The following is a 12,783-nucleotide window of genomic DNA, read 5'->3' on the forward strand; positions in this document are numbered from 1 at the left end:
TGTTCATTTATTAATAAATGTTCTGTTCATGTAAGCCAAACTTGATTTTTTGTTCTTGCCCCTGAAGCTATCTATTCATATTTACACTGATATACTACGAATTACATCGTAGCTGCACAAATATGGCAAGGAAACAAACTACGATATAACTCGTAGGTGGCGTCTGCTCGAAGGCAGAAAAGCCTGGATGGGATGACTGGAATGCGCACTGAAATCCTCATGCTTAAACGCCAGAAATATGAGTTCCGAAAAGATTATGTCAGTGGCCTCGTGGACCTCCAGACATTCGCATGGAAAAAGAAGTAGACTATTACCGCTGAGGACCAGGGAATGATTCCCAGCACAGATAAGAGAAGTGTGTGAATAGTATTTGTAATAACAGGGAAAAGACGGCAACAATGGAAGATAAAAGACAGGGAGAAGATAGACAGAAGCGATCTGGAAAGGGGAGATGACGGCGGATGATAGGAGAAAAGCGGTCACGCGAACGTGGCAGATTAAATAACGGGTTCGAGCATTTTTTCGGCTAAAAAATCTTTTCTGGCACCAATGAACCACAATGTTGAATAAACTTGCGCTTTTTTTTTAGTACGTCCGGCCTAATCGGAAGTGACGGCACATAAAACATTGGAGACGAATATCTTGCTAAGTGTCACAATTAGCGATGTGTTCCCTTTAGTTGTTGCTCGTATAGGAGGCCTAAAATTTCTAAACGCTTTATTTAGAGCTGTAATTTTAATTTTTAATTTATTTTGTACTATTCCTTAATCTAGTGTATTGTGTTATTTTATATAGATATATTGTAAAAATTAATAAATTATGTTATAAAAAACAAAATTCTCACCGTTTTAATAATCTTGCACGTAGGCCTGATTCAAGCACTATTTCATTATTAATTACTTTTTCTAAGCTTAAACGTGGCGAAGGAGTGGCAAATTCAAAAGTTTTTATTTTTTTTAAAATGCTTTCATGTGAGAAAGATAAATTTAAATTCTGATCTGAATTTCGTTGATTAGATATTCCTTTTTATTGTGATGATTTGTTATTCTTTTTGTTTCGTTTTAAAAAATTAATCTTTACTATTCCTGAATAATAATAATAATCAAAGTTTTGTTTATAGTGTACACAAATTAAATATCCATTTGATTTAATATCCAACACACTACACAAGTATACACAATTACGCAGTGTTTTCTTCTCCCGGAGTTGTGTCATTAGGATTAATATACTGTATAAATGAACGATGCCCATTCCGCGTAATGAATTTAATTTTAAATTTATTTAACTTCATTTAAATTATTAAGGAAAGATTTAAAAACGAAAATTCGTGGAATGTTTCGAACCCTAATTGTCCAGAGCGGTTAGCTGCTAACTTAGCAGTTCGACCATCCGGTCTTACGAGGGATATGATTAAAAAAACCCTCTTAGAGAGTTTTTAAAAAATATTAAAGTGAAATGAAAAGTTGTAATTCATGAATAACTAAATATTCATTGAGTAAATATTTTTACAATGTAATGTCTTCTACAATGAAAGTGATTATATATGTCTCATATGTGAAGATGTACAATGGAGGATTAGACAGATTAGGTCCACTAGACCCGGATCTTGGTAGGCAAAACTTTAAAAAAATAATAACAATAAAAAATAAGCAAAAAATAATGTTACAATTCATAAAAGTACAAACGATTCATAAAAGAATTGGTGCAAATTAAAAGCTTAAGTAGAGACACAAAATATCGATTGAATAGTATTAATACAGTATAAGTTATGATTTGCAGGAACATAGCGGCAGTAGCCTACTAATGACGGGTTTTCAATAGAAGTGCCCTTTTTCCTTTCAATACTTAAAAAATCAGTAAAAAATATAATTATTGCAGAATTAAAATTATAAAAATGTAATAACTCGGTGGAAAACTGGCACTTAGTTTGTGGGCATCTGCATATTTTGAATCGAAGCACGCCATATTTCTAAATACGCCACTAGTAGGCCTACTGTACCATCGAAAAGAATTTAATGTCTTTCGTTATTAAATGCTACATTTCAAATTTATATTTGACAGCATCAATGTTCAGTTTTTTTTCAGTTTTTTACTCTCTAATCAGAACAGATCATTATACTATTAATTGATGATGTGGTCATATCAGAAGGCAGAAATATAAAATCTTTACCATTTGTTCCATATGTTGTATGCTAATTTCTTTAAAGCAATACTAGGTCTGTATATGTAAAATTGTACATAAATGAAATGCTAAATAGATTGTTAGAGTATTTCAATGATAATTTTATAATAATTAGGCTACTTTAAAAAGTATCCTTAATTTTTTGTTCAATGTCTTCAGATAAAAATTTACACACATTTTCTTTGTTTTCAAATCATTTTTCATAGGCGTTCATATTCAATTCTTAGGTATAAGTTCATAAAGATAGTGTTGAATGATCAATGAATTACGTTTAAAATAATAAAAATGCCAAAATATAAAAATGAATTCAAAGTGCTGTAATTGTATTTAAAATGTAAATTGTAACCCAAAATGTAATTATTGGATATTTACATATCTAGTTAAAAAAATAAACAATGTTAATATATAGGTCTGCTGCAGGGGTCCCAAACCTTTTTGTACCTAAGAGCACATTCTAGAATACCGGCCGGACGGCGGGCACCATTTATTTTTTCAAGGTGAATTTATACTTAGACATAGTTAATAATATATACACATAATGTACAGAAAACATTTAATTCCAAAAATGTAATAAAACATACACAAGACTATTAACAATAATTTTTACAAAACAAGTAATTACTAAACAATGCATACAAAATCTACAGAGTATAAAAATTCTTTATAAAAAATATAAATCTGAATGTAAATGTGATTTTTGGCATTGCATTTCATTGGCCATTGCTTCGTAATTAGGAGAGTATGATGATATTCCTGCTCGTAAGCAATCGTCAAGGTGTTCATCTGTAAGTCGTGATTTGTACTTTGATTTTATGATATTCAGAACGGACCGGTTTATTTCATTTCAGGTATGGGAAATTTGGTTGGTGAAGATTTGGCGGAGGGGAAAAAGAGATCGGTCGCATTTCTCTTTGTGCTTTTATCTATGTTGGACGCCATTTCTACTTTTGAGTGGTTAATCATTAAAAACGAAAAAAACTTTTACATAGCATTTTATTGAAAACCGAAATATTTTTATTTTTATCGTGGTCTCACAGCGGCGGGCACACGTAAAACGATCGGCGGGCGCTATGGTGCCCGCGGGCATAGGGTTGGGGACCACTGGTCTACTGTATTTTCATTTGTTAGTTGTACTGTTTGTGGTGTCTTTAAATTAATATTATTTTTTTATCGTTATATTATTTCGCGAGGAGTTCATAAATTTAAAAATTATGAAAATATACTTTTATTTCTAACATATTCTTCTATACATATAGCGAAGATCCTACAAAGCTAAATGTTTTGCTCAATTACAGTTCTCTTTTCAAAAATAACTACCATATTTTTCCTTCTGATAAATAAATATGTCAGTTAAGCCGATTTAAAAATTAAATAAATAACCATTAACTCTCACATCATATAGAGACGACAGTTTACTAGTCTTTTTTAAATGCAATATTGTGATGCTTACATAAATATCTCTTTGCATGAATCAAACGAAAAGTTACTGCGATGAAACACACGTGTCGAGTCACAGACCAATCCTCTTTTTCACCGGATGCTTTGTATTTTCTCCGATAGATGGCGCTTCAGCGACGAAATTGGGCTTGACGATGATTTAACCATGTTTTTTGACACACGAATCAGACATTTTTTAAGAAATGAAGACCAATTTGATATGACTTTCACCAGAAAATTTCTAACGAAATCCCTATTCGGAAATTATGAATTTTCGACGTTTAGACTGACGAAAAACGGAGACAACGCGGAAAATGGTGTCTTGAACAGCTCGTAGCTCTAACGGTGGCCCTTTTCTCCGTTAATTCGAGTGATAATTGGTCCCAGTGGAGAGAGAGGGACACCGTCAATCTCCTCCGTCGGTCGAACCGTGCGCGGAGCGTTATTTTAATTCCAGTTTCTCTTTTCGGGTTCCGTGTTCGGGACCTGAACTGGACCGAGGGTTTAAGACTTTTTTCCCTCTGTTTTCCGATGGAGGGGAGAAAAATCGTTGTTTTCGGAAGAGTTCTTGTTATTTTAAAGGAGACGAAAGTTTCGACCAAAGCCGAATTTCTTCAGTAAAAATGCTGATTGGTGGGTGGGAAAAACCGAAGTTAACGGTGTCCGTGTGCGAATCCGGTCGGGTTAAATAGAGAAACAGAAAGAACGGCAGTGATGATCGGAAATGAGGTCCGGAAGATGGACGAAGGAGGAGAGAATTTGCTGGAAAAAATCGAGAGGAAGGAGAGGATAGACAAAAGAGCCGTCGATGCCTTAAGATTTAGCCGGACGGTTCTAAGGCGAATTTCGGAACCGTCTTATAAATAATACGGTTATATATAAAGGTGTACCTATATAAATATAACGGGAGACGGCGCCTCCTCCTCCCGGCCGGATCCTGATATATGGGCCTTCCTCCGACGGCCCGTTGAACTCCCGCTAATACATCACTCGTTAGTGACACGCCGCCGCGGCTTATCACGCCAAAATGGAAATCCGCTCGCGGCTCGTATTTCTTTACTTTTCCTCTCGACCTTCTTCCCGCCGCCCCTCTATATATCTCGTCTCGGAATTTCGCCTTCTCTTCCGCTCAGCCCCGGCGCCCCGACGCCTCTTTCGCCCCTTTCTTCCCTTTCCCGGCCGAACTGCCTCTCGTCCCTCTCCGCGCCGCGCCGGAAGCGGCGCTCCGCGGGTTTCTTGCTCGGGCTACCGCTTTCGTCCTCCATTTTCCCGACTGCGGTGGAAAGGTGGCGCGGGGAATTTCATCCGGTGCGGGAAATCCCCTAAGGCGGTTCGACCGTCGGACGGATTCCTATCCGTCCAAGTACGCCCTCGACGCCCGTTTCGCCGCTTCTCCCGCCCGCCGCGCCACGCTTTTTCCATAAAATTTAGGGCAATGAGCGGAGGAGGAAAGACGACGTCAGTCTTCCGGGTCCGACGGTTCTCTTTTTCCAGTTGTCTGCCTCCTTTCCCATACAAGTAGATCGGAATGACAGAAGATTCGGAAGCGTCTTCGACCCCGTTTCTCTTTTCCCAGGGCGGATTCTAATTCTAAGTTGCGCGATGGGCGTTTTAAAGCCGAGAAGTAATTCGAGAAGCGCTCGACCTTTTTGGACACGACCCGGCGCGTGGCGCTGCGCGGAACGCCCGCTCGGTAGAGGCGGAAAAGAGGAATGAAGAAGGAATAGGGGAAGGCGGAAAATTAACCAACGGAAGTTTCCTAAATCGTAAATTCCGGTTTTACCAAAAGTTACACATCGTTCTTTCCGTTGCGCCTTGAAAGAAGAGAGAGGCGAAGAAAGAGTTTCGTGTGGTTACGTCCAAGAAAGTTTTTCAAACGAATCTTTAGGAAAGACGAACATTCCTTCCCTTCCAAATGATACTTGGAATTGGAAAAGATGATCGACTACATCGGATCTTTTTCTTCCCAATAGTTCTAAAGACAGACATCATTTCGACGCACGTAATATCATCAGAACCGGATAGAATCGAATCAGGTGGTTAGAGCAACGAGGAATAACTTTAAAGCTAGTCGAATCGAGTCAGTCTCGCTTCGTTTTTAAGCAGAAGAGACGTGATCAGATCAGGTGTGTCGACAATTATCAGATTTTTGCCACCCCTTTCTATTCAGAAAGTACGATGTTGGCATGAATGCTAAGGCCGAGAAGCTATCCGTCCCGGATTCCGAGTAGCTTTACGGCATCTCAATAATAAACTACTTGCCGATATTAAGGGCTATCGATTAAAAACTGGAAGTGGTCGACTCGCGTCCAGATTCGGGCCTGGATTCCTGCTTTCGTGGTATATAAATAGAAATGTTTGTGAAGACTTCGGTCGGTACTTGCGGATTGAATATCGTGATTCGTGCCTTAAAAATAAGAATGTGAATCCGTTGTTTTTGATTTATAGCATACGACCGGAATTTATATGGCTGTTCGGATTATTAGGTGTCCAAAATTTTAAAATTGTCGTCGGTAAGGTGTATATTTAGAAGCACGATTAAGTGTTTTCTGAATTTGAAGAATGCCATTGGTGCGTGATATAGAGTTTGCACTGTTATCTGTATCGGCCAAAAGTAGGCGGAACAGAGTATGTCCGAGTTCCAGTTACCATTTACCACGATCCCGTCCACGCAAACCAGTTGCCAGATTGGGCGAAAAATTGCGAGTGGAGCTAGTTTTCGGGTGGTCGGATGATATATAATTATTTGAACCACTGGCGATTTTTTTGACTGTCGACAGAGGTGATGAAGTTTCCTTCCGAGCCGGAAAAATCTTAGGGATTCGTAATGGTTACCTACTTCTATAAATTAATTTTACTAACAAAAAATAAAATCTTAAGACTGCATTTTATAAATAACGAAGCATTTTATGTAGTTTATTTGTTCAAAAAAGATTTTAAAATCGCGGTCCGAACATCCCGTCTTATATAGGCTAATAGAAAACCCGCTGAGTCAGCAATATTGATCGAAACTCTCGTGTCAAAGAAGATTTACGAATAAAAAAAATTAAGAATTAATTTCCTCGCTTCAATCACGTGATGTTATGAAGGGTAGAGAAGACCACCGAAGAGGTGACGCTTAGAGGAAGCAACTAAGGTACTCGAATCTGGTAGAATCGGATGTCCTACAGTTAAGATGTTAGCTTGAGTATTCGCATTATTATAGGAAATCTGCTTCGAAGTTCAGCGTTTGCAAATTAACGTCAGGAACCGAAAACAATTAGGGTAGAAAGTGTATCCTGCTGGCAGGACTAAGTGAAATAAGTAAAATTTGATTATATTTCCTTAAAGAATAAATTACTATTTATTTGAAGTAACTTACCGTTTCATATTCATGTTCGGGAAAACAAAATGGTGACAGTTGGAACTGGTCTTATTATGCATAACGATGCATAATATATAGTGACATAATATAGTTTATTCAGAAAAAAATCGGTGTGTAAACAAATCAAGAAACAAATAAAAAAAAATGAAGAAAAAATCGACAGCTGATTTCGAAAGTTCTACCGTTGTCGAACTTATTGTGTTTGTTTAATATGTCTAGGAGATCATAAAGACACAAAAAAGAAGATACTAAATCAGTACATAGGATGCAAAACTGAGGCTGCTTCTAAATTCCATAACAGCAATCCGTTCAATGTTTGCTCGCATTACTATTTCAAAACGGATGAAGAAAGCTATGGCGATTAGCATTGAGAAAATATAGAGCTTATATTTTTTTAAATGTAGCTTATAATTTTACTTTAAACAAATTTTAACCGTAAGAGAAAATATGTGTTTAAAGTTACCACGTTACCTATCTGATCGAAAGCTGTAAGCTTTCGATCAGATAGGTAACGTGATTTAATACTGCATAGAAATGAATAAATGATTGTTTCCTTTGTATTATTTAAGTTATTGGGATTTTTTAAAATAACATTTTATGTAATTTATTTTTATCTACTATAATATAAAAAAGCAGAAAAGAAATATTTGTGATTTTTATCCAAGTAGTCGAACTTCCTATGTTTTTTATTTTAAATAAGTGTTTTATAATCATCTCGCAACTTGTTCCGGAATACTTCGAAGCTCGATCTGGATATTTCTCTGTGTCCTCGTGCATAGAAGCTGTCTTTATCAATTTCAATTTCAACTTTATGAAGTTTTACATCAGATTTTCGATTACGTAATGTTTCGTCGGTTTCAGTCTGGACTTTATTCTATCCTCTGATGTGCTCGAAGATAATCCGAAGAAACTATAATACTACTTAGATATGGTTTAGTCGTTGGGGAGAGAGGAATACCAACGACCAAATCATGTTATTGCAGCTAGCAATATCGGCGAGATTTTGGCAGTGGATTTATTTGTTCGCCCGTTTTAATCCTGTTGAATTTTAGCAGAGAGACCGCGGCTAGTTCTTACAATTTCAACTGATCATTTTGTTATAATTTTCCTATTGTATCTGAAATATTGAAATTTTCAGTAGTGAACCAGTATATTTTTCGTTACTATATATACTCATATAAATTTTTTTTCAGTTAAATACCTGTATATTATGTACTGTACAGTAAGGGAGACCGGGGCTAGTTGTCACAGTTTTTAGTCATTTCTAGTTTTAGGGTCTATAATATCAATTTATTTAGGTTTAAGTGAAAATGTATACACCTACATATCTTTTGATTTGGTTTATAATAAATATATGAACATTCAATAATTTTTTGTCATATTTATTAATTTTTTAGAAACTGTGTCACCCTGTGACATCATACCCCGTCTAGGGGTATGTTGTCACAGAGTAAGAGGTATATTGTCACAGGGTATATGTAGTCTAAGTTCTCACATTTCCTGAGTTTATTTTGGTTATGTTAAATTATGCGTAATATGACATTTACTCTTGCCAATTCTATAAAGAAAATAGATTACTAATTTACTATTATTTATTCTGCGAAAGACAAGTAACTCGAATCTTTACATATTGTCTTCAGAGTCACAGTTGTGACAAACAATATGGATTTACATCTGTACAGTACATAGCTCGTGAGACCACTCTCATCACAAACCAACAGGTCTTTTCTTTCTCTTCGGATGAGTCAATCTTAGTGACAAGTTGCCCGTTCGATGTGTGACAATTTTCCCCAAATGAACTTCCTTAATAAATCGGTTCATAGTTTCTAATTTCAAAATAGAAAATTCGATTTCCCGTAATGTATATATACATGAAGGACCCATCTAATAGGAAATACAATTGTTACTCACCTTTTACTAATAGCAAGTTTTCAAACGGCACAAGACATGATGCATCAAAATTTACGCGACTTGCCGTAAATCTTTTAACCGCTAATTAACGGAAAACAATAAAACGGATATTATTCGAATTTTGTAATAACGTAGGAGAGCGGTAAATAAACCTACTCCTAGATGACGTGACCATTCAGTTTTGATTATATAGGAGATATTTGCAGTGACAACATGCCCCTTGTTACAACTAACTCTGGTCTTCTCTACTTTAAAATCTTGAATATTTGGAACTCTTTCAAATATAGCAAGTTGCTCACTGCTGGCCAGGTTGTTACGATTTATTAAGGAAGTTCATTTGGGGAAAATTGTCACACATCGAACGGGCAACCTGGCCAGCAGTGAGCAAGTTGCTACAGTCCAGGCAAATTGTTACATCAATTTATTTATATAAAAACTCAGGCAAAATATTAAAGGTAAAACTATGTAACGACTCAGAAAGTTTACTTGGTATAGGTTTTTAACAAATATAAAAATTTATTGGCAGACAGAAAAAATGAACAACGAACGAAAGAAATTGTCTTAATGTAATGAATACAATGAAAAAGTCATGCATTTTCATCTATCGATCCTATATGAGGTTTTTTTTCTTACGTTCGTACTATTCTTAAAAAAGAAAACGAAAACAATGACATTTCAAAAATATGGAGTAAGTTAAATGTAACACCGCGCCCGTTTGCTTTCTAACAAGTAGCCTTTATAAGTAGTTAAAAAGCTGGTAATACCGTTAAAGATCTTTGCATGAAATATTTTCTAAGTTCTATTCTTTGTACTGTTTTGAAACATAAAAGAAAATATTTAAAAGAAATTAAAATTGAGCGATCTTCAGAATTTTCTCAACAGAGGTACTACTGCTGCATCTAGTCAGCCTACGGAAATCCCAAAGAATCGCTTTTACCTTTAACCTAGATCTTCTGACAAAGTAAGTAAATAAACTGATCGCAATAGCTTAAAAATAAAGCTAAATAAGTAAATAATATAAACACGAACAATAACGACGACATACTTTCAGACATTCAAGCCAAAATCACACGTGAAACACAACCAAAAGTAATTATTTTTAGCCATTGCAACTTTAGCTTACTTGCCATTACAAACCCCAAACTTGAGGTCAGATACGCTTGTTCAATACTGTACAGTACAATACTCTGTGGATAGCGAGATGCTGCACCTAGCAGAAACTGTTAAAATCCCACTGTAACAACTAGCTCAGTCTCCCCTAAATGCCCCCCTTTCTGATTTAAAAAAAAAAAAAAAAGAATAAATTCTTCCTTTTGAGTTACGGGAGACGGTCATTGGGGATTAAAAAGAAAACTCCGACCAAACGGAAATCCCAAATCCCATGGAATTAAACAGGAATCCGGATCAGATCGCGCGACCTCTCTCCAGGGTGGGGGTCGTTTCGACCACTAAGCTCGGAAGAAAGAAGAGGAGAGTTAAAACAGGGAACGACGTCTCCCATGGTCCCAATCCTCGCAAGCTAATTTCCCGTCCATTCCGGCGCCCGAAGTTCCGGTCCGGAACTTCGGGCGCCGGAATAGACGGGAAATCCGTTTCTTCTCCCGAGTATTCGTGAGTCGATTCTTTATCCGCAGGAATGCGTCTCCTACCGTCTTCTTTTCCGCCGAGTTTCTACGGTTAAAATAACGCCGTTCGGTGTTATGGACGGGAGAATTTCCGGTCGTTCGTCGGATTCTGCTAAAGGTTCGACTTTCGGACGTCGGATCCGGATTTCGATTTCTCTAACCGAACGAATCGAGTTTCACCTACGTGGTAGCGTAATTAGAAACTTATGTAACTAATGAATTTAAACTTCGGGAGCCTAATCCCGGAGGAGCTCTGATACAACTTTTTCAAATGAATTTCTCAACAAAATCGACAGACTTCTCGTGTGTTTGTTATTAAAATTGTCTTACTGCAATGATAGAACCTTAAGCCAATGGATTGAAGTATGCTACTTAATATTTATCTTAGAGTATGCCGTAATATTCATTTCTTACGGCCTCAAAATATCCTTGTAACTGGCCAAGTTTCAAAACTTTCTCGAGGATTTGCAGTGTCCGAATTCCCCAACTGTATGAGCTCATTGAGCTCGCCAGAATTTTGGTTAAATAATTGGATTAATAAATAAATAATATAAATATAGGTGTTACGTCCACCAAATTAAAATTTCAAATAAATTTTTTTATTATAAGTGATTTCATTGGACAACATATTTTTTCTCCTGGTATTATTGGCTAGTTACTAGCGATTCCGAGGATCGCTTTCATAAACAAGTCACTTTATCTGCAATTAAAAATTCAATGGCGTAAAAAGAAAGCCGTTACTCACCGTTGCGTAATTTTCTCCATTGAGAATACGATTTAACGATTTCTTTGGGTGGAATATCTGAAATTACGCTGCGACTTCCCAAATTACTAAAGAATATATGAAATTATTTTCATTTTAGGATTATAATAAATCGATTAGACCTAAGCATAGTGTACTAGATAAAATATTGGCGTTATCTTTAGAGGTCCGACTGCAACTGGTGAACAATAACGACAGCTTTTAATAATTAAATGCTCTTTGCACCTGTTCTTTCCCCGCCAGAAGCTTTCTTTCTCTCCCAAGAAATTTCTTACGGGTGAAATATAGAAGAACGAAAACTAGGAATTTGAACGGGAGAGGACGGAACCGGAACCGTATCGGTCCATGCCGATAACAGTGTTCGAATAAATCGTCTCGAGAAACTTTTCCCATTATAAGTCGGAGGAAAAGTGGAGTTTAATATATCGAATTCTTCTCTTAATCGATCGGTTACCGCATCGAGAAGAAAAGTTCGTCCTCCTCTTCGATGTTCTCGACGGGGGTTCCGGAAGTACATCCGATTTTTACTACCGATTCTCTCGTTCGTCGTTTTAGACTTTTCACTATCGATGCCACGATCTAACTACTCGTTAAGGCAGCCTTAAATCGAAAGACGACTTCAGACGTCTTTTCTCTGGTCTTACGCAAAGACAAAATTATCTACTTCCGATTGTATGCAGGTTTACTAAAATTGTTGTCGCGGGTTCGTATCAACTAAATTTTATCTCTTCGTTCTCTGGACTTAATTACAACAAATTCCTCTCGCCCTTCTTCCTTCTGAACACCTGTAAACCATAGGAACTATTTTACAACATGCAAAATATCCACGCTTTTTGAAATCGCCTTAATCTTTTCCGCCTATATAAATTAATTATAAATTAAAGTTACGGAATAAATTTGTTATAATTGGATTTATCAAAAAATTTTTCAAACATTCCCCATAAGACGAAGACGATTTTCTAAAGTTTTTGACAAGCGCAAATATTGGAAATGGATATTTTAATCTAAGTGGAGATTTTGTAGAAAAGTTTGTGTTACGCTTTAACTTTAAAGCGTAACACAAACTTTTTATTTATCAAATACGAGTACTATACAATAAATTGAAACAAAACGAAGGCGCATATCGTCATTTTTTTCCGTCTTCTTCTTTATTAGGAAAACGATCAAATGTTGGAAAAGAGATGATTCGAAAGGACTATTAAACAGCACAAAGCGATCGGGAGAAATTAATCGGGCGACGAATGCAACGGATTCCATTTTATAAAATTTCCCAAAAACATTTTACGAATATTTCTACTCCGATGTTTTATGTTTCTATAAAAGATTTTTATGGAAACGTAAAAAACCATAAAAATCGGAGATAATCACTATAACCTATAGTTTCGGGTTCTCGTGAGACTCGAAACCATACGGTGATTACCTCTGATCTTTTTTATAGAAATACTCAATGGTATTTATTACCATCCTCAATGGTAAAAATTACAAAAATGATTTAAAAAGA

This window comes from Centruroides vittatus, unplaced genomic scaffold (assembly GCF_030686945.1).
Source record: "Centruroides vittatus isolate TY-2023 unplaced genomic scaffold, ASM3068694v2 contig_393, whole genome shotgun sequence".
NCBI classification, from domain to species: domain Eukaryota; kingdom Metazoa; phylum Arthropoda; class Arachnida; order Scorpiones; family Buthidae; genus Centruroides; species Centruroides vittatus.